General features: G+C 41.5%; 1 protein-coding gene and 1 long non-coding RNA gene across 8 annotated transcripts in view; both read left to right on the forward strand.

The window, feature by feature from the left end:
- The window catches only part of BACH2 (BTB domain and CNC homolog 2), a 353955-nt gene that overhangs the window by 196761 nt on the left and 131851 nt on the right, over nucleotides 1-25343 (forward strand). For 2 of the 7 annotated variants that reach the window (XM_032339048.1, XM_032339047.1), the window contains one exon: nucleotides 3614-3762. The exons of 4 other annotated variants lie outside the window; for them this stretch is intronic. The gene's annotated coding sequence lies outside the window, so the exon portion shown is untranslated. Of the gene's footprint in view, nucleotides 1-3613; nucleotides 3763-11100; nucleotides 12148-25343 lie in introns of those variants that run through there. One more of the 7 variants, XM_032339049.1, reaches the window with a different exon arrangement.
- Nucleotides 8812-25229, forward strand: LOC116588228. The gene is made up of 3 exons (XR_004284855.1): nucleotides 8812-8822; nucleotides 13920-13923; nucleotides 24873-25229. It is a non-coding gene; the product is annotated as an uncharacterized LOC116588228 (long non-coding RNA).

Here is a 25343-nt window from a genome sequence, read left to right on the forward strand (position 1 = left end):
GTATTTTCCCCCCAAGCAATTAGGCATTTGGGAAAAAACAAAGTATGTTCTTTGAGGGGTCATTTCCTCTATTACTACTTTTATTTTTCACACCCTATAGTCCTAGGATACTTAGAAAATTAACCACATATATGATTGTGGCAAAGAAAAATCATGTAGGAGCCTTTCTACTCACTTGACACCTACCTGTCACGAGAATGTTACTTAAATTATAAAGAGAAGCCACAGTGAAGGAAATGATTCACTTCTTGGTACATCTTTTGTCTTTTGGTCTTTTGATAATTTTGATAGAAACATCCCTTACTAAGATAAGATTATTGGGTAGATCAACTCGACACACTCCCAGAATAAAATGGAATTTTTTTGTGTGTTTCTTTCTCTCTCTCTCTGAACCTCAGCCGTTTTATAGAATATACTCTATTCTACTATTGAGAAATTGAGTTTATAGACAAGGAAAAGAGTGACGTTATTTTCATTCCATATAATAAGGAAATATCTCTTCAGTTTTCTTTTTTAGATGCATACGAAAATGGTAGCATTCTCTACATCAATGATCCTGTAAGATTAAATACATAGAAAGGGAAAAGAGAAAAATTATTAGCCAAAGCTATAAATGAAAAGAAACTGGAGGTTGTGAGTCCTGATGTTATCACTGCCAATTTGTAGTCACATCTGGGAAGACTGTGTGTGTTTGTTTTCTGAAGTATGTATTGTGGGTGTATCTTTGTGTCTTCTCTGCATATACCCTGTTTTGTGTTACAGGACAGACTCCTAACTTGCTATTGTCCTGTAAGAGGTATGGCGTCCCTCCTATACAGACAGGACTTCCCAAGTGTTTATTATTATCTGGAGTTTCCTTGTGTTTTATTTATGTCATTTCCCCCTGCTTTGGATAGATCTTGTAGAGGGTGTTGATCAAAAAAGCACAGAAGTAAAGTTTGTGGTTTATAACCATACTTGGGGTCATGGTAATAAGAGCCTAGGCTTGGATAGGTCTTTGAAATTCTAAACTTCTAATTCCTCCAAACTTATTAGGGTGGAAGGGTGATTGATGAGTGAGCACATGCTTTCAAACTTTGCAGCTACTGATTTTTAAACCAGTGCCCTTAGCATTAAATGAGATGACACCCATATCATACCCGGGACCAGAGTTGACACACTGTAAGCACTCAGAAGGCTTAGCATTCATTATTATTAGCTTGTCTGATGATTTTGTCTTCACATCTCTTTCTGATGGCTGCTGAGTAGCAGCAAAACGTCCAAGAAATACAAAACACCAAAAGGAAGAGAAACACAAGTCCTTAGGAGCCTAGAAACAGAATTAATCAGCCCACAAATAATTAACTTCTTTGATTATTATCAATTTCTTTGAAATTAAGATTATTTGTCTTCTCATGATGATGTCTGAATTATTCCCATACCCACCCCAATACCTTTTTCTAAGTTAAGACCCCATGGACAAGTGACAACTCCGTCATTGCCCAGATGGGATTCAGTCTGCTTGAATGAGGTTCCGCTTGAGGGTAAACTCACATTGATCCCATTCGCTCTTCTGTGTAAGAAAAACAAAAATAAAATCTCCTACGCATGATTATCATTGATTAGAGCTTTGTTAAGATGTATGAGATGCAAGTGTATTTTTTTCCATGCCTATGATAATGTGGGTAATTAAACAAATTAACCAGGCACTCATGCTGTGTTAGGAGTATAAATTGGTATGGCTTTTCTGGAAAATCATCGAGACCCTTAAAGATCACACTAGTTGACCCAGTAATTCTTTTTAAGGATCTATATCTAAGATAGTATTCAGAAATTCAGGCCAATCTGATATTCAAATATGTCCCCCAAAGTCTTATTTGCGTTAGCGACAACAAAAACTGTAATTCCCCAAATGAAATCATTACATAAAACTCTTTTCTTTGGGGTATAATATCACAGAGACATTGAAAAACATGTTTTTGAAGTGTTTTTAATAACTTGGGGAAGTGCTCACAGGCATTTAACATCAAATGAAAAATAGAAACAAAACTCTGAGGGGCACCTGGGTGGCTCAGTCGGTGAAGCAGCTGCCTTCTGCTCAGATCATGATCCCAGCGTCCTGGGATCAAGTCCTGCTTCAGTCTCCCTGGTGAGTGGCGAGCCTGCTTGCCCTTCTCCCTCTGCCTCTCCCCCTGCTTGTGTTCTCGGACTCTCACGTGCTCTCTCACTCTGTCTCTCAAATAAATAAATAAATAAAATCTTTTTTAAAATGAAAAAAAAAAAAAAGAAAAGAAAAGAAACAAAACTCTTGAGGAGTATTTTGTTCCTTGAAAGGAATATTGGTCCACAATCTTTTATTCCCAGTTCTGAATTCAAAAGCATTCCAAAGTCAAAAGTTTTGGGTTTTGGAGGGTTTTTTGTTTTTGTTTTTGTTTTGTTTTGTTTTGTTTTTGTAATTTCCTTGGTAGAAATACCTGGCTGGAACTAATGTGAGATTCTATTTTATCCAATTTAATAAGAATATGCATCTGTTTTGCTGAAGAAATATTATGAAATGTGTGCTGCTCCAGACCGTGATGGAATGTTATGTGATAAATGGTTGTTGCACCCAAATAGTTTTAAAATCCAAACAATTCTGAATTCCAAAACATTCTGAAACTTGGGAGTTTCGGTGAAGCGGTTGTGGAACTATACAACGAAATATCATTAGTGATGTATCAGTGCCAAAGGTATAGTTGATCTTCCTTTTTTTATTTTTTTTTTCATTTTATGTAAATTCCAGTTAGTTAACATACAGTGTTATCTTAGTTTCAGGTGTACAGTATAGGGATTCAACACTTCCATACGCCACCCGACGCTCATCACAACGGTGTGTTCCATCATCCCCTTCCTGGATTTCACCCTTCCCTCCAGCTACCTCCTCTCTGGTCTATGCCCAACACTTAAGTCTGTTTCTTGATACCTTTTCCTTATGCTTTCCCAGTTTCCAAATGTTCTACAACAAGCATGTATCAATTTATCATCAGAAAAGAGTATTAAAAATAAACATTTAAGGGGCACCTGGGTGGTTCAGTGGGTTAAAGCCTCTGCCTTCGGCTCAGGTCATGATCTCAAGGTCCCGGGATCGAGCCCCGCATCGGGCTCTCTGCTCAGCGGGAAGCCTGCTTCCTCCTCTCTCTCTGCCTGCCTCTCTGCCTACTTGTGATCTCTGTCTGTCAAATAAATAAGTAAAACCTAAGAAAAATTAAAAATAAAAAAAAAATAAACATGTAAGGCATCAGAGAATCCTCTCATTTCGGTCAGAGTTCCTGAATTTATCCCTTGCTTCCTGCATATTCCTGTTACTGCAGTTACATGTGTCTTCTAAACCAAGGTGTTCTGGTGTTTTGAAAGGAAAACATTCATGAGGTTGAACAGTGACCCACCTCCAAACTGCTTTGGGGTTCCAAAGAGTCCCCGGTTAAGGATACTCACCTTCAGGAAACGCTCAGGGAATAGGATTGAGCCCAGGCACTAATCCTATGGACTGTTTTCTCATATTCTGTTTGTGGTGAGCAGGATGGCTGGAGGGAGGGAGGAACAGGAAGGTTCGAGGTTTACTCTGCTAATGGACAGCTCTTCCGCCCCCATTCAGGTGGACACTCACTGACCTGTCACAAGGTTACCCTGCAAAGCTTTGGGGTCCATGTCTGAATGGATTGCTGGAGCCTTCTCATCTCTCCCTTCGCCCAGTTCCCTGCATCCTAAGCCTCGAAGCCAGCACAGAGCCTGGAAAAATTACATGTAAGTTTTCACCAAGGTTACTTTCCTCAAACCAAACAACGGTAAGAATTTTCTTAGGTGATAATAGCAAGTAGCCTAAACCCCCATGGGTGACTTTTCTTTCAACAGAGTATCTTGAAAATTCTAATTGAGGAAGGGAGCAGGGAGTAGAATCTGCATATTGGTGGCTCCTTAATTCAGTGGATCTTTCGTTTGCATCAGAATCACCTGGAGGGCTTGTTAAAGGACAGCTTGCTGGGCCTCGTGCCCAGAATTTCTGATTCCGCAGACCTGGGGCAGGCTGGGAAGTTGCTTTGCTAACAAGTTTCCAGGTGATACTGAGGCAGGGGGTCCAGGGACTCCACTCTGAGAATCACTGCTTCAATTCAAGTGTCACTGAAAGGATGGACGATACAGGGAGAAAAAAATGTATTAAATATTCATTATTAAATGCCACTAAATTAAGATATTTAGTGCTTTACTGAATATATCAACTCATCTCTCAAGAAAAGAGTTTTAAGGTCCTCTCGGCACCGTCACATCAGAAAGTTCAGGCAAGTAGGTGCTGTATTCTGTGCCAGCTTTAGTCAATGGTACCAGTGGTTCTTTGTCCTTGGATTTATAACGAGGGTGACTGACTGCGCTGTATCGAGCGAAAATGACAGCGACAGTCCTTTTGCGGGCACGCTCATCGTGTTTTTAGATACTCAAAAGGGAAAATCCTTTTTTCTCTTGGGTTGAGAAATCTATCGCTGCTTTTCAGAGTGAATCATTGAGTCTTATCTTTCCTCTCACACACTTAGATGGGACTTGATTTACAAAATGCATGTGGGAAGACAGGTGCATCTCTAATTAATAGTCTGAGTCATCAAGTCCTGGTTTTTGTGGGGTTTTAAGTTCTCAGGAGTGACATAGTTTGAGGATCAGGGTTAGCTTCGGAATAAGCCAATCACCTCTCCACTGAGGACAAGAGCAATTTATTCCATGTTAATGGAAAAGAGTGGAAGATTCTGGCTCAACAAATGTGCATTTGGATATATGTGAGCATACATGCAAATGTACATATGTGCCTACGAATATATATGCATTTTGGATATTTCTAGCTTTCATTGTAAGAATTTTAAACATTTTTCTTTTGTTTCATTGAGTTGGCGTGAGTATAAAAATAGTATGAGTGATGCTGTCCAGGAAATGTATGAGAAATTTCTGGGCATTTTCAATCTGTGGATAAGCATTGTGATTTATAATATTTTACTTGGTATGGTAAATGTTCATTCAGAGTGGCACTTAGGACATGCAGTTCTTTTATTAGAACTCACAGGAATCGAGACTAATTGCTGTTAATAAAGCAGTTCCAAAGCAGACATAATGAAGGAGCTTATCTATTGCCTAGCCATTGGCAGAACCAAAAATCCTGGAGATAGATTTAAGTCCGTGTATTTAAAACGAAAATCATGGGGCGCCTGAGTGGCTCAGTTGTTAAGCGTCTGCCTTCAGCTCAGGTCATGATCCCAGGGTGCTGGGATCCAGCCCTACAATAGGCTCCCTGCTCGGTGGGAAGACTGCTTCTCCTTCTACTCCCCCTGTTTGTGTTCCCTCTCTCGCTCTCTCTCTCTCTGTCAAATATATAAATTTAAAAATCTTTAAAGAAACAAAGTAAAATGAAAATCACAGAATCCGATAAATCAAACAAAAAACTGGTAGGTGTTGAAAGAGTTCTGGAAGGAATTAATCCAGCACTGTCTTGTGGGCGCTGCCCACTGCGTAACTCGGGTAAGAAGGATGAGAGAGTTGTGAGTGAGGTAACTGTGTTTTCTTACTCCACCCTCACAAAATAGAACACCTCTGTCAAGCACTAATGAGTTACTCTGCACAGCATTCTTGGAAGCAACGTTTTGAGTGTATGAAGCACCTTTGCCATGATATGAAAGAAGTAGATTGGATCAAACCCTCCTTAATCACCTTCCTGCTTTGGCATCTGTGAGTGCCCATGTTTACACGTCAGGTTTCCTGTAGGGATGACCTTAGATGGCAGTCGGTTGCATGAGTGCAGGCTGGGAAGGAAGAAAGCTGTTCGGACACCTCAGGTGACTCACCTCAGGTGACTCCGCGCTTAGAGCTCCTGCCCTACCTGGCAGAGGCTGCCAAGATCACTCCCTGCTGCCTGGGGTGAAGCGCTCAAGTCTCTGAGTGCCTAGAGAGTCATGCTTGTGTGGGGACAGGGGTGGGGAGGTGGGGCGTGTGGGAACCCTCCCTCCTTTCCACTCAGTTTTGCTCTCAACCTGAATCTGCGTTAAACAATTAAGCTTACGAATTTAAAAAAAAAAAAAAAAACACCTAAATACCAAATGGTATGGCAGTTCTTCAAAACAGTAAACATGGAATTACCACAGGATCCAGCAATTCCACTTCTGGGGATATACCTAAAAGAACTGAAAGCAGAGCTTGAACAGATGTTCCTAGAACATTATTCACAGTAACCAAAAAGTGGAAGCGACACAAACATCTATCAGTGGAGGAATGAGTAAGGAAAATGGAGCATGTACATACAATGGAATATGATTTGGCCTTAAAAAGATACAAAAGTCTGACACATGCCACAACATAGATGAACTTTGAAGAAACTAAATGAGGTAAGCCAGACACAAAATGACAAGTATTGTATGATCCCACTTACATGAAGTGTCTGGAGTTTTGGGGCTTATAGCCAGAAAATAGAATGAAGGGTGCCAAGGTTTGGGAATGGAGGAGAATGGGGAGTTGGTGTTAAATGGGTAGTTGCACGTTGGGAAAATGAAAACTTTCTGGAGATGGATAGTGGCGATGACTGTGCAACAATGTGAATATACTTTAAAAATGGTAAATATGTCTATATCTTATCCCAGTAAAAAATAATTAGTTAACTAATAATTAATTAGTGATTTTTTAAAACTCAATACCGGAGCTCACTTTCCTTCCAAGAATGTTATGCAGAATAACTAACTAGAGCTTGACAAGGTTATTACAGTTTGCGATGGTGGGGTGAGAATTGTTGGCGATGGACCTCAGACCTTCCTCCGCCCTGATTCTTTCCCTGGAACCCTTTGGGCAAAGGAAAGGGATCTGCAGAATGTGTACTTCAGTCCCAGGGAGGGTTTTCTGTCAGGGCAAGGACAGGTATGTCAGAAACTCCCAGGGCAATTTGCCATAAACAGCTGTAATATCGACCAAATGCCCCTGACACCTACAGGAAAGCTGTTTCACTGTGATGGAGGAAGTGGTGCCCACCTGTGCACCTGTAACGGGGCTGCTCAGTTCATCTGAATTGTGTGTTCCCGAACGAGTCCAATAGAGCACCAGAATGCACCGTCTTACCTGTGTGCTTCGCTAAGACATGCAGCAGGTCTTCCTCAGTAGGGGCGGATGCTGAGGCACAAACTAGGGGATACAGACTTGATTATAATATTAGCCACAGATTGAAGCCTAGTAGGAAAAGGAAGTCTATGGAACAAAATTAATAGCAGATAATTCTCCTGAAACAGAGCCTCAAATTATTATAATGCCTGTTCTCCAGAGTCCAAATGAAATATAAAATACTCCTCATCACCAAATCACTGTAGTTTTGTAGTTTAAGGTGTCAGTGTACCTGTATTACAGAACAATTTAGTCAGTCCTGCAATTCTGGGACAAATATGCAGGATTGAACTTACGAGGTTGATCTCTTTGGACCCGACTTTGGGGAGATTTTGCTTTTTTTCTATGTTTCCTGAAAGCTGGACTTGGAAAATGGTCAGCAGAGTCTCGTGGGATCCAGGAGCCATGATTTCCTCAGACCTCCTCTACGACATTCAGGTCCTGGCTTGAGTCTGACCAGGGCTTATCATTCCTTAAGAGCAGTGCATAAGGACCCATAGTTCCAGAAAGCTCAGAAACCCATGTCCTAAATTATCCCACGCCCTCTTAAGGGAGGAGGAAGGAATAATCAGGGAATACCCAAGATTATTTGTGTGTGTGTGTGTGTGTGTGTTTATTGCATACATATACATATATATATATGTATATGTATGTATGTATGTATTTGGCTTAAGGAAAAAGTATAACCAAGAGAGAGAGGAAATTAACTCATCAGTGTTAAAGCACAGTATGTGTAAATCAGCCCTATCATTCCTACCCAGACTCTCCAAACCTGCTTGGAGATAAACTCTCTAGGTCATGGCAAGAGGGCAAAGTAAAGGTTTCAGCAACTAAGATATCCGAAACTGGAATGAAAGGTTTTTATAGAAAAGACAATCCAGGGCAGCAAGTCCAAGAGACAGAAAAGCAAATGTTTCTTCATCCATGACTTCCACATGTGGCTGCCTGCTCCTTAAGCCCGAGTTGAAATAACATGGCTGTAGAATCAAATCAAAATAAACTCAACCCCAGGAGTTTAGAGACCTTAATTTTTAGATGGACACAGTGACATGGGTTTCCCCCAGAGAAGACCAGCAAACCAAGTCACCCAGATGGAATGACGTAAGGTAGAGAATACCAACAAAGATAGACCCTTGGGGACGCCCCTTGTAGGCGCTCATGTTTCCTAGGAATCAGATTGCCTCGTTGCATACACCGAATTCGTGTTTGGTGATAGCTTAGCTACCTGGAACCCAACTAACCCAGAAGCCTGAATTAACTGACCTTCACATCTCCGCACCCCTAGTTGACCCCCACCCGCACACCCCACCCTCCCTACCGCACACATCCCACTTCCCATTTTCAGAAATAGATATTCAGAAAACAAGATAGTTTTGCTTTAGTAAAAATGGAGAATATACCCTGGGGGATATCTATACCTGATGACACTGACCTGCTGAATCACTGAGAATGGTTAAATGTTTTAAAATTAGGAAAAGAAACTACTTTGGAAATATTCTGAACAAAAGCATTTCTTAGCTGTCTGCCAATTGACCAGAAAGTTGAAACAAACAAAAATCTTCCTGTCCTCAAATTAGTCCAGTTAACTGAAGTTTTATTTTAGCATTTTCCTGCCCTAATTAATAATCTAAAACTGTTGACTTGTGGAAGAGAAATACACAATTTTTATTCTTCTTGAAAAACTGCAGGTTTTGGCTTTAACTGCCTTTCCAGTGTCCGAGTTTAAATTTCAGATATTGTCCTTAAGTGTATTATGCTTGGCAGCAATTTAAAAGTTGTGGTATTAATGGTATTAAGAGTACTATAGAAAATAATTTAATGAACATATATATTTAGTTCCTGGAATTTTTGGAAAACCATTGGCATAGTTTTGAAGCCAATTCTGTTGTCTTTTTTTAAAAGAATGTATGATATGTTTACTTGTAGCATCCAGTTTCACAATTGTGTTCTGCTCAAGGCATCATCAAAATTAATTTTCATTCTCTGCATATACCCTAATGGTACAGACAGGGGTGATATCACTCGCATGGTAATATACATTAATATGTAAATCAAAAATTTCAAATGGTATTCCCTGTGAATCTCCAAATAAACTCAGCCATGCATATTATAAAGTTGCTTTTCCAAGTGATTATCTGTTGTAGCACAAATAGTTTATCAACTTATTCTAGTAATTTCCAATCTCTTGCTTTTAGAAATTATTTATAGGCTCTCTTTTGGATGTGCCATTCATTAGCAAAGTGACACCTCTGCCTGAGCCATGATTTAACACAAAGAGGGACACCATGCTCTTACAAGGACACCACCCCGCCCTCCCCCATTAAACTGGTCATTGTGATGGCCCTAGCATCTGGAGGTTTGCTGTAGCTGGAGAGTACCAGGACCATGGATCATTGCGGAAGAGTGGTATTTGCAACGTTTTGGAGTGTAGCAAGATTCTTAAGAGTCCTCGCAGAACTTAACTAGAAGCTTTAATCTATTGTTTCTAGTAGATTTTTCCTGTATTTCATGTCTGACTTGTCACCAGGCCAGATTATTATACTGGGTTCCATGTATTAATTGTTTCTCATTAGTAGGAAGAGCAGAATCAGAGAATAATTAATTGTTTCCTTTCATCAAATAGAACTTTATTTTCCTTATTGTGAAAGTAATACGTTTATTGGACATAATTTATAAAATAACAGAAAAGGGAAGAAAATAAATTATCTATAATCCAGCCACCTAGATGGCACCTGACTATTAAATACTTTTGTGTCTTTTTCCAGACTTTTTTCAATTAATCAAATGATTCCAAATTTACAAGCAGTACTCTGGACGGATTATATCTTACAAATTTGGTGGAGTTTAAGAATGATGACTTCAGATATCAGTTTCTAGGACAATCATCTCCTAGTTTCTTATTTTTCTCATTTCAAATTACATTAATCAACTCTTATAAGAACCTGTGTAGATACACCATTATCTCTATCAAGTGGAAATCAGTGTTAACTGTTTTTTTTTTCATTTCTGCATTTTATTAATAAAAAAGATTATTGAGTGGCCTTGCAAGATCCTCATGGGCCTCTGGAATCAGAAAAGAAGCATTTAATTATGTACAGGATGGTTTTCATGTTAGATCAACTCATTGTATTCTAGTTACGTAAAAATTCATATTCAGTATGCTCTACGGAATTTGCCAGAAATGGAAAAGTTTGGTTAGCCAGATCCCCTTTCCCCATCCGTAATCCAAACAATATGTTCTCCAGTAGAACTCTAATTTTATACCTGATGGTAACAAAATGTGATTCAAATATATCCTTTCTTGTGCTATGAACCAGAGTTTTCCTTCAGCTTTGTATCCTTTATCTACCTTCAAAGGTGTAGTGTGATAACTCCTGGGATTGTGTTGGTAACTCTGTGCTTCCCTTTGGAGAATTCTAGGACTTTTTTTGTTTTTTGGCGTTTTTTTAAAAAATTATTTAGTTATTTGACACAGAGATTGAGAGAGAGCACCAATGGGGGAGAGGGAGAAGAAGGCTCCCTGCTGAAGGGGGAACCTGTTGTAGGTCTCGATCCCAGGACCCTGGCATCATGACTGGAGCAGAAGGCAGACCTTTAACCTACTGAGCCACCCAGCTGATCCAAGAATGCTAAGGTTTTGGATCAGGGTGAATTCTAATATGTAGCCAAGGTTAGGAAGGACTTTGAGCACTGAAAGAAAACCCTGGTTTTTAAAAAAAAAAAAAAAAAAAAAATTAGGGGATTATTAAAAGATTCATTTGAGAAATGGTGTAGGAATGTTATCTGCAAGTCTTTTGTCAATAGAAACACGACATCAGAAACTAATGATGGGGAGGATATGTGCTATGGTGAGTGCTGTGAAGTGTGTAAAGTTGGCGATTCACAGACCTGGACCCCTGGGGCTAATAATACATTATATGTTTATAAAAAAAAATTAAAAAGTTAAAAAAAATTAATGATGTACTATACAGTGGCTAATTGAACATAAATTTTTTTAAAAAGGGTAGGAAGTCTATAATGAGCAGCTGCTAGAATGGATTTTATTTTAAAAAAGATTAATCTGTATTTGGCGTGGGTATGACCAGGTCTTCTCCCCTGTGTCAGACTGAAGTTCTTTGAAAGCAGATTCTTCTAGGTTCTTCTCTCGGCACCCCTTCCCATCCTTTGTGCCCTTGTTTATAATCAGAACTCAAGTAGGTGCTGAATTAATATTTCTGTGTCTCTTGAGTGACAGATGAATGAACGTGCTCAGTAAATGCAGGTACTACGTTTGCCTTGTTGCTACAGAAATCCAAGGGTGTTTTGATAAAAATCCGTGATTGTTAAATGCCCAGGTTGGTTGGCTCCAGGTGTGGGGAAGTGGTGTGCAGTCCTTTGATCCTCCCTAGGAGAAGGAGATGCTAATGTGGATAATAAGAATTTGCTACTTTGTCTTCAGTTTCGGTTTGACCGCCTCGCTTCACTGAGTCACAGCGCTCGCTCTCCGGGGACGGGCATGTCATTTAAGCCTGAGACTGTCCCTTGGACAGTTTATGACATTGTAACCTGAATTTCCCGCTACATGAACAGCCGGCGTTGGTCATAAAATTTCAAGAACACGTTAAACGTTATTTGGTTTGTAGTTGACATTGAGATTAACTTTCTCTAACCTAAACCAGTGAAAACCAAAATGCTACTCACCACATAAAAGTTTTGCTTTCGCTGTGTTCAGACCCCTCCCACCTCCTCGGAGCACAGTCATTTGGAGGCTAGTTTGGGGGCGGTGTGGTTGTATCTCAGTGGTGTATGACCCACTTTTTCGTAACACTTAATTACCCGTGTTTTTACAGCGCTAGTCAGACGGTCTGACGAGAGTGGACTCTAACCTAAAAAAGGTTTTCTGATACACCTCACCAGGGCTGTTCTAGTACCGTGCGTTATCGGAAGAAGGTGTTAGCTGCACAGGGCGTGTGTTAGCTACCAGAGGATGACAGAACATTTCCTCTAGTTTCTGGATAATGAGCAAGCACACAGGTAAAGAAAGACGCCTTTCTCAGAGTTGCCTCCTTTTGTGTCTTAATTGTTTTGCTGAGCTGACTTTTAAATATTGATCACTACCTGCCTATGTGTGCTGTTGGGTCTGCAGAGGGTTGGGAAGAACAAGCATTTTAATTGCTCCCCTGGGACCTTAATAATTTAACTTTTCACTAAAAGTCTAAAGAGATAGCAAATCAGTAGGAGGTCCTCATCTCTATCCTCTCTGTGCCCCTAGAAAACGTCCTCTTCATCACTGTGTTTTTCTGGTTCGCTCTCAAAGTGTCTGTCTTAGCATCAGCTGCTTGGTGGGCTGCTGGCCATGCGGTGGGGACTGTGGACGGCGTGGACAGGGAGGGGGCTGCACGGGAGGGAAGGGGGTTGGCAGGAGGCTCCTGTGCCTTGGTGTGCATTGTCCCACTGCAAACTAAAAGCAGATTTAGGGCAAGTGATACTGACCCAACTTGGGTGAAATCATTTCCGACCGTCTGCTCCGTCTTAGAAATGCTTATGCTTCTGCTGATCCCTTTGGTTCATTTGAAGAACTTTTAAAACGCTGTCATTGTTTCAAAACAAAAATGCGGTAGGTATCATCTCCCTGGAGGTACAGAAATGTCTGCGGGTGCATTGCCTTGCTGACAGTTGGCTGACATGCGGCTCGCGGCAGGGAAGTGCCCGCGCCTGGCGGGTCATGCTCACCTGTGCGCTGAAGGACATACCAGCGCAGAGTCTTGGAAAATGCCTGTAGATTAAGTCAACGTTGTTTTCCCTGAAAGTCCTGATACAGAAAAAGAGTGAAAGTACCAACACTAACTGGAAAAAATGTCACTCATTTTAGCCTCTTTGCATCCCTTGTGAGGACAAACCCTGGGTTGGGTTTTTTGTACATTTGTGAACTTGGCGGTAGGTGGAGCAGTGTGGGTGGCCCAGAAAAAGTAGCGGTTAGAATAAGATTTTCCATTTATTGCCCTTTGTGCATGGCTAAAAATAAGATTCATACAAATCAGAATATGTAGTGCAAGCACAATCACTCTGTTAATTCTGATGACTGGCTTGCCCACATCTTTGCATCTGTCTGGTAAGTGGTGCATTGGGAAATAAATGTGACTCTGTTTAAGCAGCAAGAGGTGGCCGGGTTTTTGCGCTTTTTGTCTGCATGTGCTAGTTTATCAGCATTTTCCCCTTCCGAAGGAAGAAAGACACGACTCATACATAAACAGATTGTGTCGATGGAAGGTTGAAAGAAGATGTGATAGAATCTTCAGATCTTTTTTTTTTTTTTTAAGTAATTGCCTTGTTTGAAATGCTGTTTTAAAGCATCCATCTTTTTGACTCATTGTTAGAAAGTTGTTTCTTGAAGACTCGTAGAACAGCAAGGGAAGGAGCTCTTAGTGGTGTTGCCAAGAGATTAGCCACGTCTTCTGTGTGGGGACTCACGGGCTGGTGGGGAAAGGGGACAAGGATGAGGGAGAGCATGCCTGTCCTGGAATGCCCTCCGTGGACACAGATGTTGGGGGGTGGGGCAGTTAACCAAGTAAAAACTCCCCTTCCTCTGACTGCTGAGTCTGCTGCAACCACAGTAAGCGATAACGTGCCAGTTTGTGGCTAGAAGAAACACCAAAGAGAGGTGGCGTCAGCGTTCACAGGGAAATTTGGACCTTCGTGATCCCAGTGATGGTGCTGTCCCCATTCCACTGGCCGAGTGGCTGTGGCATTTCCAAAGAATGAGCCTTTCAGGTTGATGTCATTTGTGAAATGAGATGAGTCAGAAGGACAGTCATTCCAGAAGCCTCTGGAAATTGAAGACTGTAAATCACATTCCTCACTGGTTTCTCCAGCCGAGGCAGACAGGAAAGCATGGTGGTTCAAGCAAGGCAAGAGCTCTTTGGGAGAAGGAGGACTTGGGACCAAATCTGAGCTTGGCTGTGGGCTGACCTTGATCTGTTTACTTAATCTTTCCTAAGCCTGGTTGTTTTTGTTTGAAAATGGGAATAGGGATAGCACCTACCTCAGAGTTTGGTTGTGGGGATTAAATGAAATAACGTATATGAAGCACAAAGCCAGCACTTAACAAAACGACGGGGTTGTTACTCTGATCTGTGCTTTTGTAACATAGGAATGTGCTGGAGATTTTTAGGGCATTTGGGGTTCCTCCTGTATGCTTGGGGTGTGAATTTTGGAATTAAATGGACACACGATCAGCCTCCTGTTCATTGTTTCTCAATTAGAAAGCGACAAGTCATTTACGGAGTAGTTTGGTTCCTCATAGGGTTACCGATGCCATCTGGGGGGTATTTCTTTATTTTGCCATTATGCCAGCACAACGTAAGCCTCTCTTTCCTTTTAAGATCAGTACGATGTTGAGCACATTTAGTTATTTTTACCTTCTCGCTATGTTTTTTATTTAAACATGGATATTTCGGTTCTAACATCTGTGCATGTTAATTGTAGTACCTGCTGATATACATTCTGAAAGAGAGAGCACTAATGGTGTAATCAAGTACAATTTTAAATATTTCAGGTGGGAATGGGCAAAACTTCAGGAGCAATTAGTTTCCATGGTGGTGTAATTCCCTACAGAAAACATTGCATCTGTTACAATTCTGGTTACCAGTCAGTCCTAGAGATGACCAGATACTGACAGGCAGAAAACAATTACTGTTGCTTCTTTTAGTTTTTATTCTTTTTTAAAAATTACTTACTGTTTAATTTCGTGTATACCTGCCCTTCTAAGAGTCTTTCTGTTCACCAAATTTTTCCATTTAAAAAAATAAACGTATGGACGCCTGGGTAGCACAGTTGATTAAGTGTCTGCCTTTGGCTCAGGTCATGATCCCTGGGTTCTGGGATAGAGTCCTGCATTGGGTTCCTTGTTCAGCAGGGAGCCTGCTTCTCCCTCTGCCTGCTCTGCCTGCAGCTCCCCCTGTTTACGTGTGCACGCTCTCTCTGAAACTATATAAATAAAATCTTTTTTTTTTTTTTAAAAAAGTAAATATAGGGATACTGCATGGCTCAACTGTTTAAGTGTCTCACTCTTGATCTCAACTCAGATCTTGACTTCAGGGCTGTGATTCAAGCCCCGCATTGGGCTCCACGCTGAGCATGAGCCTATTTAAATAAATAAAAATATTTGGGGCACCTGGTTGGTTCATTTGATAATGCATACAACTCTTGATCTCAGAGTTGTGAGTTCAAGCCCCAAGCCGGGTGTAGAGCTTGCTTAAAAAAAAAAAAGGAAAATGTAAAATATTTTATTTTCATGATAAGGTCATAATTGATAGGGATCACTCAGTTTCTTTGGTTAACCTTTAGTATTAGATGCTAAGGGTACACATCAGACCCTTCCTTCAGTCGCCTCCATGACCTTTCTCGGATACAGTGTTTTCATTTATCAAATTAAAAAAGAAATTACGACTGCAACTTGACTTTGCCTCACCTGGGACCTGACAAGAAGTGATAAATGAGATCAATAAGCTAAGGAATTGAAACATGGGAGTGATAGAAAACAGTGAAGGCTTGGTTTTACCAATTGATATATTTTGCTAGTTTTTTGTTTGTTTGTTTTAGTTTCTCTCCATTATTTTTTTCATGGTCTGTCCTATCTGCTGACAGATACAACTTCCAACTTATAACTTGTGTTTCAGCATCACCATTGGGGTTTCTGGGTTTTTAACATTAGTCCCCAACAAGCTGGAGTGGAGAGGTTTCTCAGCTGAAGTCCACCAGTAAGATCTGTCTTTCATTAGAATGGTGCCCAGGTTCTTACTATATATCCAGACAGTGCTGCTTTTTAGAATTTTTTCCATTGAATGAAATGGAAGAATGCTTTTTAGAGAGAGCAATCATTTGAGGTAACTAACAAAGTTCTTGGCGTTATGGATATCGCTTTAGTCCCTTTTATGGTTATATAGCTTTAGTCCCCTCCCTGAACACAGACACTCCCCTTATCTTTGCCTGCGTTATTGTATTTTGCCATAGACTGGAGTATCTGCAAAATCCGTAGGCAAAGGAAGGTGATGAATGAGGCTGTGGCTGTGATTTCCTCCCACACCTTCATAAGGAATGACAGAGACTCTGCAATCCATGCCATTGATACACCGTGTGCTTCTTCCAGGATAACAGCCAGTTTTATCCTTCATGTGCAGTTTGAGGGTACTGGCTGGGCCGAGCTCATTATTCCTCTGGTTGAATAATGTAAAGCATTTGCAATGGAGATTTACTCTAATGATGTATTTTAAGTGCATGTCCGCATTGCTGGTTTAATGCACTCAGTCATGGAATGCTTTAGAGTTTATTGCTAATGGATGAATCCCCGGGAAAATCGGAATTTTCAGTAAGATTGACATTTGGAGTGAGAAATATAAATCTAATGAGAGCATTTTAACCAAGGTTTGTAATTAAGGCTGAATGGAGTAAATTTGGACGCGCACACTACAGAAGGGCACAGCAGAAGGTGAAATTTCACGCTCCGCCGTGAATGAGGGATGAAGGCTGCTGCATCAGTGTCAGGCCACGACACTAGGGAGTATAAATGACACTGTCACCAAGTGCTGCACAGGGTCCCAGGGGAATTCCACTCCAGTAAATTGCATTACTTAGACAGACCCGACGGCATTGTGTCGGAATGAGAGGAGAGAAGAGAAAGCTGTCAGCACCAAGTGGAAGATATTACAGTGGGACCGGCTGCAGGGATGGAAATCACTGGTTCCCCTTCCAGCTGGGTATCTTGTATCTCCTTCTCTAGTTAGTTCACGGAAGTTACAAGTGCACACCTGTAAAAGCGCATCGTGTCGACGTGGGGTGTAGGGCCTGTGGTCATTCGAAAAGGAATAAATGGAAGTGGATCTGTATGAATTGGTTGGTGTGGGGATGTCTTTCGTCTTCGTGGCTTGGTGTATTAGATGTTCAGCACAGACGGGCCCTTATTTTATTTTTTTAGATTATTTATTTATTTATTTGACAGACAGAGATCACAAGTAGGCAGAGAGAGAGAGAGAGAGAGAGAAGGAAACAGGCTCCCTGCAGAGCAGAGAACCCGATGCGGGGCTCGATCCCAGGACCCTGGGATCATGACCTGAGCCGAAGGCGAGGCTTTAACCCACTGAGCCACCCAGGCGCCCCTGGCCCTTATTTTCTTTTCTGTGAGTGAGGATTCCACAAACGGTATTAGGGTACAACCATCGTTCTCTCTGTCACATTGTTCCCTTTCAAACTCTGCTTTAATAAGAACATATGTCTCTTGAATCCTCTCTTAACACTGGTCTTCTCCCAGCACCTTCCCTTCCAAAGGGAAACAAATGGCACCGGCGCTTAGCATTTCGGTTTGTAAAAGAACTCAAAGTTAAGAACAGTGGATTCCTAGAGTGCAATTTGGGGCGAAAAACTATTTTTCCCCCTCTATTTTCTTTTACCCCCCTGCAGTGAGGTGAGACCACCCCTTTTGTGGTCCATCTGCCAGACTAGCTCTAGGGAAGAATTAGGAGAAGAGAATAAGAGCATTGGTTGCCCCACTGCCTTCTAAGTCACTGAAGATGTGCCAGTCACCTTTGTCTAGTTTGACCTCCAATGCCAGTTCTTGAAAAAGCCAATTCCAAGGGCTCTGGAATTAACACAGTCACTTCCACTTCTGAACCAGAAGTGACCTTCTCCATGGATATCCTTCTCCATGGATAGAGATTTGAAACCGCATCCTTTCTGGCTTTCTTGAATATGTTGTATTTTGTCCTTAGGGAAATAAACCTGATAAGCATCTCTGATAATCTGTTAACAGGAAGAACACATACTATTCTGCGGAATGTTTCTGTAAGGCTTCCAGATGGTAGGTTTTAAGCAACCTTTCTGAAATAGGACACAAATAGGTAACAGTGACAATAATATTATCTTGGATTTAACTTTTATTCTTTCTAAAATATACTCTATCCATATCATCTGTGTGCTTTAGTCTTTATTTTGTCGCTATAGTTACAGTCTTATCTTATTCATCCAAGCCTAAAACTTAGTAAAACCAAGATACTTGGAAAACTAGTTTTGGGGATGATAGGAAAAACCTAGTTTAACGAGAAAAATGGTTGTTATTTCTGTTTTTTGTAAGGCACCATCACCTTAAAAAAATCTTGGTTGAAGGGAGCCTCTGGGTGGCTCAGTGAGTTAAGTGTCCGACTCTTGATTTCAGCTCCAGTCTTGATCTCAGGGTTGCGAGTTTGAGCTCCACACTGAGCCCAGGATGGAACGCACTCTCAAAAACTGTTAGTTGACGATCCTAAAATAATAACTCACTGTAGAAGCGTGATATAAAATGTCTTAGTACCATGTGCTGTCCTCGGCATACAGACTGTGCTTATAGACTTTGCTTTATTTACTAAAGCTGTATAAAAGTCTAGGACTCTTTGCTGTATGGGAAATGAGAGTCTCTCCCTAAATAAACTCACCAGAGTTTGTTTTTTTTTTCCTTTTTTCTTAACTTTATATTGATGGTAGTATGTACCTTGTATCTTGTATTTTCTCTTTATCCATGACATCGATTGGGAAGTCACAAGTGTTTGGTTGTTTGCCATGGAAGTACACATGCAACATATTTCTTTGTCCTGGCCTCTTGATGCAGCATCCTGTCAACGTACATCTTTGGGTTTTTCTGAATTTAACCAGCACCCCGAATGGAACTGGTTTAGATACTCCTCCGCTCTGTAGAGGATACTGGTTCCTGCCTTCCTACCTGTATTCTCTTCTTGTTCTTACATTAAAATTGGAAAGGGAGAAAGGGGCTGCTCCTTAGGAGATATAGGTCTGTAGAGAATTGTGAGTACTCATTCAGAAGCTATTCTGAGTTCTGAGAAATATAATGAACTCGAGCTTTGCGTCCTGCTGAATCCCCCATTAGCGATCCCACCATCATCACTACCTCTCCACCTGATTCTGTTTTCCCAAAGACGACTGATATTTTCCCTAATATTCTGAATGGAGTGTCTTCCCAGTGAAACACATCTTGGAAGGAATTGGGTCTGGTTGCCCAGCAGGACTGCCTCTTTAACAGTTTATCGGGTGATTCTCAATTGTCCTTGTAAGTGCTTCTGTTTTACATTACCTTGAAGCCTGCTCTGTGGAAGAGACTTTACTGTGGACCTTGATTTACTCACCAGAAGTCGACCCATTAACATTAGCACTTCACTTACGTTATCGTTATGTGTTTCCAAATGACAGCCTCTGCCACACACTGCCCTGTTCCCCTGAGTTCCCAGTGTTGCAGAAAAAGAGACTTTGTTCTGACTTGATGAGGAAAAAAAATGCAAACAACAACACCAGCTCCACCACCAGAGATCCTATAAAGACATGTTCAAATGAACAATAAGGTCGTTTGTTCACATATGACATAAGGATATAAGAATTTAAACAATAAGACCCCTTGTGAAATGTGGCAAAATATGCACCACAAACGTTGTGAAGTTCTCTGTCTCATGGAAGGCAGTTTTTACACGGGCTTCAAAAAACCCATTAACGTATAAACCACCCTTTAAAAAAAAGAAATGAAATCACTTGTCTTGCTACAACATTAAAGCAATTTCTGTTCTAAGGAAAGCTAAAATGCATTCATTTATATAAAGTACGTGCACTATAATTTATAAAAAAAAAAAAAATACAGTACTCTATTAGGAAATGCAGTGCCTCTTCCCTCCTTCACCTGAAATGGGAAATCCATCATTTTGCCAAGATCCTTCTTCCTTTGAATAGTATTTATTTCTTCAAAAATGAAAAAAAAAAAATTCCTTTAAATCACTTAGATTCCAGATGAAGTTTTAAGGCTTCATAACAGTTCTCGAAATCCTTTGACACTGGCGAAGCATGAAGAGGGAATAAGCCTGTTTTAAAGGGAAATTTTAATTGAATTTACTTTTATTTGAACCTATCCTTCTCCACTTTGAGCCTCAAAGGGAGGTTTGGTATATTTGCAAAGCCCAGCAGGACGATGGCAGAAAAATACAGAGATCTCCTTGTCAGATTGGATCGGGGTCTCTGATCGGGGTCGTGCCCAGAATTGTTCCTATTTTGATGTTCCGATGTTTAAAATGTGACCTTCTGGGATAAGGGAGAAGGGAGGTGCACGATTTCACTGGCCAAAGGTGTTCCATTGAGCTGGCTTACTATTATTATACTGTAAAGACTTTCAAGTATTTGCAAATGGATATATATACAGCATCCTTGCAAAATCCTCTTAATTGAAGAAATGTTTCATCTCTATCTCTGTTGACAGAAAAGATTGCCTACTGATAATTGCTTTGCTTAAGTGTCTGATAATATGCCAGGAATGAGAGCATTCTGTGTTAGGTCATCTTTAATTATGCATGTACCACCTGTCAGCTCTAAATCAGCACCAGATTAGATTCTCATGGAGTCAGTACTGGGAGGGTTGGGGGGAAGCTGAGGTGATCTCTTTTAGAAATAACAGAAATAGATAATAGTAAACATGGCTTATAACCTGCAGATTTTTTTTTAAGGGAACCTCATCTTCATTGTTCTGGACCAGGAATAAGCTATTGGTACATCTGAGAAATGTTTGAAAGCTTGCCCAAGCTACCTCAAGTAAAGATAAATCACTGTGAGAGAAGATGGTAGTCCCATCTGTTGCATTTCCTTTTTGCTCCTTCTCGTCATTGTAAATGAGCCAGGGAAAAGCTCAGAAACATTTTTTATAAGCTATGTGAGGACAGGAAATATGTTAACGATGTTAGATTTCATACATTTCGGGGGTTTTTTCAGTAGATTGTTGGCTTTTTTTAGAAGGACAAATGTGGGTTGGAAATAATGCTTGTTACCCTCTGTCAGCTTTTGATAGTTTTATTCTCACTTTTCAGGGTTGTTTGGGACTTTCTGGTGGGATGTTTAGGGTTCTTTACGAAAGGTTCTGTTCTCTCTTCTATCCTTTGATATTTTGGATTCGTGAGAGGTGTTTCTCTTTGTTCACCTGTCAGAGGTTTCGGGGAAGCCTTGAGTTGTCATGCACTTTCAGAGGAGGGGGTTGGGTGACCGAGAGCCTGCAGGCAGGGAAGGAACAAGCAGAAGGAAATGACAGGTGGATGAGTTACCACATCTTGAGTTTCTTGAATTCCCCTGCCAAGGTGAGGTTCCTAGCCTGTCTGCTTTCCAGACTGAGAAAACAGCCTTGGTAAGAGTTTGGCCTTAGAAACAGGAATTTAGAGATCCTTAAATGCCTTATTTCAAACACTGCTGGCTAGAGGCAGTGAAGCGAACAACAGGTCAGCTGATAAAGGGGCAAAGACCTCTGACGCCTGTGAAATCCTTCCCGAACGCCATGGTCTACCTCAGCGCTCTGAAGGAACGTTGGCCGCTTTTGAATTCTTGAGGGGCCGTTTGCTTTTTGACCCTAATCACGCAGTCCACTGAGGTGGAAGTACAGTCTCTGAAAAGAAGACCAGATTCAGAATACTTATTACATTAACATTGCCAGGGCTTTGGCAATTTAACCCTCACTTAATACTTGCAGTGCCCAGGTATTCTAAGAAGAATGTTGGGCTCCATACGATGGATGCTTCTTAAAACAGGAGAGTGTAGTTTATTCCAGGCCTTCGATGACAGAAAAGGACATCAGAGAAAGAAGCAAAGCCAGAGGAAAACTGAAGAAAAGAATTGAGAGGAGACAGGGGGAGGTGGGGGAGGGAAGGAGTCCCGCCATGCTCTCTCATGCCAGCTTACCTTTGCAAGATCTTTCCCCATCTACCTGGAAAGCTCTTCTGCTCTCTCCATCTGGCTGACTCTTGCTTTGAGTTGTTCGAGTATCATCTCTAAGTGCTTTTTTTTCTTTCAGGCTAAATTAGATGCCCATCCTCTGTGATCCCACGGCACAGTGCCTGCTTCCTTCCCAGCACTTAACATGCCTTACTGCAAGAGCTTGTTTGTTTCTCCTGCTCCCCAACAAAGTGGTTGCTGGAAAAGCTAACATTATCCTAATTGTGACAGCAGAAGTCACATGCCCAGAGAAAGAAAGAGTAGTAATGATTTCATTGGACTCCGTGGTACTTAGAGCACATTAACTGTATTTCAAACGATTTTAATAGTACATGAGGCAAGAGGAATAGACAAATTTGAGCATGGTTCATGAACAGGATCAGGAATGGGAAGGCCTTGAGAGAGTGTGTCCTGTAACCAGTGTTTGAAGGAACTGTGGAGGGCTAGCCTGGAGAAGAGAATAAGAACAAGAGACACAACAGCTGTGCTTAGAAAAAGGAAGGACTTTGTCTCTCTAGAAAAAGCAGAACCAAAAGGTAGAAGTTACAGAGAAAGAGATTTGGGTTCAGAACAATAATATCCTTGTGGCTAGAACTAGCTGGCAGTGGAACCAGTGACCCCATTTGGTATTAATAAATCCCCCCTTAGTGGAATGAAAATCACTGTGTTTTGGGACCATGTTTGGGAACTGCTATAAACAAGATTCCTGTGCCGTGAGTGAGCACAAACCAAATACCTTACCATTATGGTGTCTCCCTGTATCTCCCACCCCCTGTCCTTCTGGCAACCATTTGTTTGTTCTCTGTATATCTGATTCTGCTTTTTGTTTGTTTGGTTTGGTTTGTTTTTTAGATTCCACACATGAATGAAATCAGGTGGCATTTGTCTTTCTCAGTCTGACTTATTTCACTTAGCCTAATACTCTCTAGGTCCTTCCACGCTGTTGCAAATGACAAGATCACATCCTTTTTTATGGCTGTGTAATATTCCCCCCCTACACACACACACACACACACACACACACACACGCCCCTACATACATACACACACGCACACACATACATACACACTACATCTTCCTTAACCATTCATCCTATCAGTAGACACTTAGGTTGCTTCTGTATCTTGGCTATTGTAAATAATACTGCAGTAAACATAGGGATGCATATATCTCTTTGATGTTCTTTATTTCTTTGGGCAAATATCCAGTAGTTGAATTATTAGATCATCTGACCCTATGGTTATTTTTAAGACTCAGAGTCCCCATTTCATGTAGAGTCACAGTCAGGATGACCATACGTCAGCAGCCCAACCTTCACGTGGCACCTTGTTAATCCAGTGCTCAGCCATCATAGGCTCACAATTTATAGGCTGAAGCTGGGGATGGATTACAGGGTGGGGAGCTGGTTACTTCCTCAGGAAGTTGGTATGGTGAAACAGAAGGAGCACTGGGTTGTGTCCCAGTTCACACGCATCCTAGCTTCTTGCTAGCTGTGCGAGTGTAAGTGACTCCCTCCAAGCCTCCAGTCTCCACGTCTTGCCATGCAAAATAGAAATCATGTTCATTTCACAGAGTTGCCTAAGGCTCAAGTAAGGTAAAGGAATCCTTCATGGGCAGCAGTGTGCTACCCATAGACGGGTACTTGTCCAGAGCCACAGCTCACCCCTGATGGCCTGTGAACTCAGCGTTGTCACCAGCGCGGTGGGCATCACCGCCTTCCTTGCAGGGTTGTTGCAAGCAAGACGATGGAACAAAACATAGTGTGAGAAAGCACAGTGCTCGCCCCAGAGCAGGTCTTCCAGATGGTCAGCCTCATTTCACCCTCCGGAGCGGGGAGACTTGGAAAAGGAGATCCCCAGCTCACCCACCTCTGCTGCTCAGGTCTGCGGAACCTTCTTTTACCTGCCCCCGCGACTTGACGCGGTGCCCGTACCCTCTCCTGTTGCCCTGTCATCTCAGCACGGAGCTGCCTTCTCTGCCTTTTCTGCTTCTTCCTTCCTCTTCTACTTCCCATATTCCCAGTACCCTTTTCTTCTCTTTGCCATCTCATTTCCTCTTCTGTCTTTTTTTTTTCCCCCTGCATTCTGGGTAGGATTGTTCTGATAAGCACAAAGTACTTTAAAAAGTACTGCTCAGTGGGTTAAGCCGCTGCCTTCGGCTCAGGTCATGATCTCAGGGTCCTGGGATCGAGTCCCGCATCGGGCTCTCTGCTCAGCAGGGAGCCTGCTTCCTCCTCTCTCTCTCTGCCTGCCTCTCTGCCTGCTTGTGATCTCTGTCTGTCAAATAAATAAATAAAATCTTAAAAAAAAAAAAAGTACTGTTTTGTAGGAAAGTACTATTTCTTATAATTTTGTGTTCAAAATAAGAGGTTAGCTTGGGGGGGGCATGAGGCCTTTTTCATTTTCTTCTGAATTTGCTTAAAGTTATTCTTCATTTCAAATGTTAACATTTTCCCATCCCTCCATCCCTTGGGCTTGTAGTCATTAATTTGCCAGACACACAGCAGCTGAGTGTCTCTGTGACATTGCTGGAGTTAGGAGAGTGTCGTTCACAGGGAACCTAACCCATATATTAACTCAGACAGAGCAAATTTCTAAATAAAGAGCTCCAGAATGCCAATCTGATTCTCTTATTCCAAGCTGCTCCCATTGAAAGGTGGTTGCTGAAACAGAAAAGGCAATGGGTAGGGCAGGGGAACTTCCAACCATTTTACCAAGTCAGAAATTAGAACTGTGCTGTCCACATTCAGACATCTCTTCCATCCATCCCTCCACGCTTCCATCCGCTAAGTGCTCAGGAGACAGGTTCTTGTGTAAGACGCCGCCGAAGGTCCTGGACAGACACTAGGTGAGTGATAGGACCTCTGCCCTCAGCCTTCCTGCTGTCTCCTCTGCCATTTGAGCAGCAGGAACAGTGGCTCCTTTTGTCTGTTCTATAATCCCATCAGTCCTCACGGGACAGTGACGGTAACAGTGCAGTAACACAGGAGGAAGAGAGAAGGAAAACCATCAAAGGAAGAAAGGCCATCGTATTAGCTGGAGTGCTGGAGGTGTAAACTGCTACATGCACTAAGTACAGTTTAATGATTGCAGTGAGCATCTAGAGAATCATGGCTACATATGGAAATTTGAATAAAGTTTACAGGGAAGTGTGATGTTAATTATCCTCATCTCTGTAGAAGTCAAAATGGGAGCCATACATTCTCTGGGTACATTCCTTAGATCACACATTTCTTCTGATTTTTCTCCCTTTAAGCTACGTTGCTTGTTATTTAACAGAGAAATGCAATTTTATCCCTCTGGTCATTTCTGTTAATCAGAGTACTGAATTCTTTCCCTTCTAAGGAAAGTAAAAGAAAAAAATCCATTTTGCCCCATCTTTCGTGGATCATAGCGTTTCTTTGGGGCCGTTGACCTAGTGGGAAGAGCATTGCTCTTGCTCTTGGGTCAGCCTCTGA

This window comes from Mustela erminea, chromosome 4 (genome assembly GCF_009829155.1).
Source record: "Mustela erminea isolate mMusErm1 chromosome 4, mMusErm1.Pri, whole genome shotgun sequence".
NCBI lineage: Eukaryota > Metazoa > Chordata > Mammalia > Carnivora > Mustelidae > Mustela > Mustela erminea.